Below are 7963 nucleotides of genomic sequence, written 5' to 3'. Positions count from 1 at the left end.
GCTATCTTTGCCGATTCTCAGTGGAAGTGGGAGCATATTACGATGGATTTTGTGACTGGTCTTCCCAGAACGCAGAAAGGTTTTAACTCTATTTGGGTTATTGTCGATCGATTGACCAATTCAGCGCATTTTTTCCCAGTCAAGATGACGTATTCCATGAACCAGTATGCCGAGGATTATATAGCAGATATAGTTAGACTTCACGGTGTCCCTGTGTCGATTGTGTCTGATCGTGACCCTAGATTTACCTCAGAGTTTTGGAAGAGTTTGCACAGAGCTATGGGTTCACGGTTAGCTTTCAGTACAGCATATCACCCTCAGAGCGACGGTCAATCAGAGAGAGTTATTCAGATTCTAGAGGATATGCTCAGAGCTTGCACTATTGATTATTCTGGTAGCTGGGATTCCAAATTGCCTCTTGTTGAGTTCACATATAATAACAGTTACCCGGCGACGATTGGGATGGCACCGTACGAAGAACTTTATGGCAGGAAGTTTAGATCTCCCTTGTATTGGGATGAGATTGGTGAGAGGAAGATCTTGGGTCCAGAGTTGGTCCAACAGACTGCTGATGTTGTTGCTGTTATTAGAGAGAGGATGAAGACAGCGCAGTCGAGGACAGAAGAGCTATGCGGATGTACGTCGTAGACCTTTGTATTTTGAGGTTGGCGATCACGTGTTTCTGAAGATAGCACCTCTCAAGGGTGTGATGCGGTTTGGCAAGAAGGGCAAGTTGAGTCCGAGATTTATTGGCCCCTTTGAGATCTTGGACAGAGTTGGTGATCGAGCCTACAGGTTAGCCCTATAGCCAGATCTTGACAGAGTCCATAATGTTTTTCACGTATTGATGCTCAGGAAGTTTATTGCGAATCCTTGCCATGTTCTTCGCCACGAGCCATTGGACTTGACGCCGAATTTGACGTACCAAGAGATTCCGGTTCAGATACTGGACCGCAAAGTTAAAGTTTTGAGGAACAAAGAGATCGGCATTGTTAAAGTTCTTTGGAGGAACCATTTGATCGAAGAGGCCACGTGGGAACCAGAGGATGAGATGAGAGAGAAGTATCCTGAGTTGTTCGTGCTATGTCGTCAATTTCGAGGACGAAATTCCTCTAAGGAGGGGAGATTGTAATAGCCGAGCCTGGTGAACGGTACGGTTTAAGTTTTCGTATGTTATGGATTTATTGATTAAGTTTAAGTTTAGTTGTGATGTTAAGAGTTGTGATTATGGGCCATAGTATTGTTGGTTATTATTGTCTTGAGGTGTGGTTGATATTGTTAGTTGTTGGTAGTTGCGTCGTTTCAGTGTTTTGGTTCGATTTTAGTTGCCTTAGATTTTGTCTTGGCCGTGACCAGACCGCACCCGCGGTGATTGTAGGACCGCACCCGCGGTCGTCGATTTCAGAATTTTGGTTGGGAGGCCGTGAGCTCAGCGCACCCGCGGTAGAGATAGGAGCGCACCCGCGGTGGCGCATTTCAGTATACTGTTCGAGATTTTAAGTGATGTTTTGACTCACTTTATTCATTCTTTCCTCTTTCATTTCGACTTTTCTCTCTAGAGATTAGGTTTTCTTCATTTTCTTTCACTTCCTATCGTTGATTCTAGCTTCTAGTTGGATTTTCGAGTGGAAATCGAGGTTCTTGGTTGCTCTAAGAAGCTAAGGTAAGCTTTTGGTATAGTTATTTCATGGTTTTGAGGTAAGGGATGATGTTGGTTTGTTGAATATGTTGGTTTTATGGATTAATTGGCATGGGTGTTTGATTATTAAGATGTTGATGGTTTTATTTATGGATTATTGTTGTAGGATTTCAACCAAGAGATTAGTGAAGGTGTTCTAGTGGTTTGTAAGTGGAATTTCATCCCTTGTGCTCACATGATTATATATGTATTGTGTTTCAAAGGTTTTATTGTGTTATTCCCTTCATTTGTTTCACTATTATGTATTGATACCTTTGTTGTATATTGTGGAGGCAATTGATGTCTCAACTATGATAAGGGAATACAAAAGAGAAATAATATCAAAGTGTTTGATGAAATGTCCCAAAGAAAGAGTTTAAATGTTTTATGGATTGATAGATACATAGTCAGAGATTGCATGCAATTAGTTGATCAACGACCATAGGCTTATATCCCTCAGAGTTGTCGATTTATATCGATGGGATACGAGCACCACAGACAGAGTTACTATTAATATTAATCCACCATAGTAAAAGAGAAATACCATCTCATTGTTATGCTATTGCTACGATACTACATGTTTCAGAGTTGATGGTATTTTATGTTTTCAAAGCCATGTTTTACAGAGTATACTATGTATCCTTGCTATGTAAGAGTTCCACTTGCTGAGTTTTATACTCATTTCAGTTATTTCATGTGATGCAGATAAGAGCGACGGACCAGGACGTTGATTGTGGCCCGGAGTCATATGCATACGAAGTTGGAAGGAAGATGTTATTTTGCAAGCATTTTTGGAACATGATCATAGGAATGATATTTTGTATTTTTGTTATATCATTTGAATGATCATGTATATACTTTTAAACATTTTATGGTATTGTATTTTGAAACTCCTTCCATTTGATAGAAAATTTTAAATTCCGCTGCTATTTTTATTGTAAACGGGTCGAGGTGTCACAAAGCCAACTAACTGTCCAAGCGTAAGAACACTGGTTTGAGACCATGTTTCTTGTTCTTATCCTGTCAAATATATCAATAGTTCAGTTACTATGACTATACTAGGTGAAATTTACCTTTCTACATGTATAACAACCAAAAGAAATGAAAACTTACACCCTTAGGAAGTTCTTTGATGGAGAACTAATTTCATACTTCAAAATGATGAAGAAAAGGAAGAAAAGAGCTTTTTGAGGATGGGTCTTTGTATATCTTTCGAGTTCTTACTGCTATAGAAGGTGAGGAGGTGGTAAAGAAGCTCAAAGAATTCGAAACTGCGGAACTCTCGGACCCCAACTTTTAAAAATGTGTGCTGAAGCTCGTGCGGTCATTTTTTACTGCCCGAGCGCGGAAGTCTCAGGAAAAAATACTGAACTTGTAATATAGGGGCGCTTGGGCAGTCGTAACTTACCGCTCGGGCCCCAAGCATTATTTCTTGCACACGGTTTCATCAAAGATCGCTCCAGAAACATTTCTTCCTTTCATAATCTGAAAAAGTAGTAAACAAGAAAGTTGTAGCCCTATATCTTGGCTTGCATCTCCAACTAGTTTCATTTCATTTGTAGGTCTGAGTAAACAGTTATACTTATTCTCCCAACATGTGTCAGTGAAGGAATGACAGTACACACGACACACTTCAGGGCATTTTGGCTTGTCTTCCACAATGATTTGGACAAAATCCAAGACATGAAAGTTGTAACATTATATCTTAGCTTTCTAATGGTTGTGGCCTCACATAATTTGGATAATTATTCAAATAATTATGCTATAACCCGTAAAAACTATTATATTTTCCTCTCATTTCCTACGAACTTCCATTACACTACTATTACCTTCACATCTTACTATCACTATTGAGACACATATTCATTCTCAATACCTTATAGGCAATCTAGAAATTATATTCAATCTCAATATTGATATCTCAATCAATATGTAAAATATACTGAGCTAAATAACTACATAATAAATGACATAAGCGCATTATTATCATTTGTACGAGTAACCGGACATTGCAATTGTAATGCCCGAGATTTATATCATGTTAATCCGAGATTATTGATTATGAATTGATGTGATTAGAAAGACCACTCCGAGGCACGATTTGAGATAGCGTGTGATAGTTTTATGTGCGAGGACAGAAGTTCTCGCGCATATGCGCGACACGATCTGCGCATATACGCGAGATGGGCAGAGAACATCGCTTATATGGGCGAAGAACGGTCGCGCATATGCGCGAGTTGGTGAATTTGACTCATGCGGAGTCAGTAGATCTCGTGCATATACGCGAAGAAAGGGCGTGCAAATGCGCGAGCTGATGAATTCAAGAATGTTGAGACAGTAGGTCTCGTGCATATGCACCGAGGAAGGTCGCGCATATGCACGAGGCGTGCAGTACAAAGGGTGAGCCACTCGGCCTTGACATGCATTGTTTATATATCAAATTCATTTTATTCCTTCAGACTCGATCGAGTAGAACCAAGGAAGCTTCAGAAAATCCTTAAAGCTTTCTTGTAGAATTGTGAGTTGTGCAAGATCCGCCCATCTGATTTTTTATCCGAGTACAGTACTGTGTTTTCCTCGACAAAGGCTTCACAAGGACGTAAGTTTTCTTATGTTTTGATATGGTTTGAAAATATGATGTTGAAGAAATCATATTATGATTGATATGATCCGTTTCTGAGATTTTTATTGTTGTATAATCGAAATCAGATCGAAGAACAGATACCATATGAAATTATTATGATTTTCAGGTTGTTTTGATTGAGATTATACAGATTTTGAGAATATCAGACTGTGTTGTTATTGATTATGAGTTGAGATTAGTTGTGCATCGTTTGTATTTCCGGGATATTTCGAGATTGTACAGTTATGCCATCGACATGTACTAGATTGAGATTGATTCTACCAGTGTTTGCTTCGAGTTGTATTATGATATTATGCTTCTTGAATTATTATTCCAGATTAGAATCAGAATGAATAGAAGAAAGATTTGAGTTGTCAAGCGTTTTTACTACGAAAGAAAGGTATAAATAAAGGATAACCGGGAGATACGACTCGAGTTAGATTCGACTTGAGTTTCCCAAAACCTTGTTTGTTATTGTTTTAATACCTTGTATTACTTGACTGTATATGCTTACTCTATTGACTTATAGAATAGCAGAGAAAAGAAAATAGATATTGAGAACGAGTCATTGGCCGAGGTGCCAAGTCTTGGGCAGAGGTGCCTAGACATTGGATGTTTGGTTATATCGATGTTGCTTAGGAGTAGATCGACTCCTATTGCAGAGAATCGATATAATATGCCAACGTCCGATAACCGGTATCCCTAGACTAGACTAGATCGGAGTCGAGTCAGAGATATGAATTTGATCTACATTATTATATCATTTCATGTTTTGAGATTTTATATATGTTATTGATAATTGTGATATGCTTTTGTATATGTTTATATGAAATGCATGTATACTTGGTTTATACTGGGAATTATATTCTCACCAGAGTTATCCGGATGTTGTTGTGTCAGTATGTGTGCATGACAACAGGTGGGACAGGATCGGGGTCGAGAAGAGAATGAGAGATCAAGATTAGAGTGGAGATCCGGACCCAGAAGTAGAATAGGTTTCAGAACTTGATGTATAGTGATTGAACCCTAGTTTGACATTAATGTATTTTATACGGGACTTGTACTTTTACTTTTGATGTTTATATCAGATTGATTATAATATGTTCCGCACTTGTATTTTTTTTAAAAAAAATTAGACCCAGCTTATTTAATTGATCCAATTATTTCCAAAGATGATTAAGAAATAAATTTGCGTCCGGGTCCCCAGAGTAGGTGTTATGAGAGAAGTAGGTTCTTTAGACTGAGATAGAAGAGAGTGAGCGGGGTAGATTGAATTTTCTTCCTTACTTTTTTAATGCTAGCATGCGATTGATTATTATGTTGAGTTACATAAGTGATATGCCATTATTTCATTATGTTTTACCGCTTTAATACATGTTTACCTGATTATCTAATTTTCTGGGAAATATGTATTATTTGAGGAATCAGAACCGATTCTTGATCAGAGGTAAGATGATCAAAGGAGGACTGATACAGATTTGTCAGATTTGATTACTAACCTTTCTGATAATCAGATATGGCTCCTCGAAGAATCTCAGAACAGGGTAGTACTTCAACTAATCTGATGGATGTGACAGTGCAATGCTCGGTTACTCGTACAAATGATAATAATGCGTTTATGTCGTTTATTATGTAGTTATTTAGCTCATTAGATTTCACGTGATGATTGAGGTATCAATATTGAGATTGAACATTACTTTTATATTGTTCATGGTGTATTGAGAATGAATATATGCCTCAATAGTTATAGTAAGAGGTGTAGGTAGAAGTAGTGTAATGAAAGTTGGTATAGGACTACAGGAAATGAGATTAAATCGTGGTAGTTGTTACGGGTTTTAGCATAATGATTTGATTATTGATCCAAATTGTGTGAGTCCTTAACCATTAGAAAGCTAAGGTATAATGCTACAACTTTCACGTTTTGGGTTTTGTTCAAATCATTGTGGAAGACAAGCCAAAAGTGTCCCGAAGTGGGTCGTGTATACCGTCATTCCCACACTGACACATGTTAGGAGAATGGGCATAAAATTTTACTCAGACCTCCAAATGACCTGAAACCAGTTTGAGATTCATGCCAAGACAAAGGGCTACAACTTTTTAGTTTGCCACTTTTTCAGATTATGAACGGAAGAGCCATTTCGGGAGCGATCGTTGAGGTGACAGTGCGCAGAGTGGGGCCCGAGTGGTAATAAATGACCGCCCGAGCGCCACTAGTTCTGGAAATTTGGTCTCGGACAGAATGTTCCGAGCTCGAGCGGTAATTTATGATCGCCCGAGCGCCGCCTTTTATATAAGATGATAAGTTTTGAAGTACTGAACATTTCCATCAGCTTCCTTCATCTCTTCTTCAGCAAAACACGAAAGAAATCAAGAAAACTTCCTCCCAAAGCCTTGTTCTTCCTTTCCTTCATCATTTTGAAGATAGATCTTAGTTCTCCATCACAAGAACATCATAGAGGTGTAAGTTTTCTTCTCTTTTAGTTGTTCTACATGTAGAGGAATGATTTTCATCTAGTTTCTACATTAGTGACTGAATTATTGGTATATTTGACAGTATAGGAGCGAGAAACACCGTCTCAAACCAGTGTTCTTAAGCTTGGACTGTAAGTTGGCATGTTCTTGAAGTAATACATGAGTAGTATTATGATTTCAAATACTTCCCATTGATTATTGCTATATGTACATTGTTAGTATGTTTATTGATGAAAACATAACACCACATTCCATTGTTATGTATTAAATATGTAAGGAACTCATGAATATTGTTGATAGGTGCTATGTAATGAAAATGAACATGAACATTGAAAGAAAAGGACTGATTTTTACATGATATAGAACTTGTTGACATCATGGGTGGTTTTAAGTCCACCAAAGCTATTGGCCAATATATGTTCATGAGGCATGGGGTTGCCAAAGGTTGATCCCTGACGTCCAACACAGTAGTAGCTATATAATAAAGCAAGCATGGTAGTACATGTCAACTAATGAGGCTCAAGTACAAAAATGAACATTGAATATATGCTACGGTATGACATGTTTTTAAGATTCATTATTGATCACGACTTGATATGTATGTTCCTTCGATGCATATTGATACGTATAAGTTCCAACTTATTGAGTTTTATAAACTCACGTAGCTCATGTGTTAATGGATCAGGTAGTGAAGAGACGTAGGATGCCGGTTCGCCAATGGATGCTTGTGACGTGCCTTACCTCGACAAGAACCAGGGACATCTTATTGTATAGCTTCCGTATATGTATTGTAGTAAATTTTATGTCAGGGTTTGAAACAAGTTCCATGTTATGAATGATGATACAAAGTATGTTTGTGTATGAAAATATGTTTATAAGTGTGTATGAATAGTATTGCTTGATTGTTGGTGTATACAAAATATAGGGACATCATGCCAAATTTTTTATAAACCGTCAAAGTGATGCCTCTTGTTTGATTTGCTGGAAACTATAGTTATATCATTCAAAACTTATTTTGATTATGGTAATCATGGCAAGTATAGAGTAAGGGTGTGACATTCTTATGGGATCAGGGCCCACGGTTCTTTGACAGGGAAGACACTGCACTTCATCCACATGGAGAACTCGGCAAGTAAGTATCTTTGTATTCCATAGTTTATGCTAAGTTATGTGTTTCTACGTGACCTACA

Source organism: Primulina eburnea, chromosome 2 (assembly GCF_022965805.1).
Source record: "Primulina eburnea isolate SZY01 chromosome 2, ASM2296580v1, whole genome shotgun sequence".
NCBI lineage: Eukaryota > Viridiplantae > Streptophyta > Magnoliopsida > Lamiales > Gesneriaceae > Primulina > Primulina eburnea.
The sequence above is the reverse complement of the archived record's forward strand: the minus strand, read 5'-3'. Positions refer to the sequence as shown.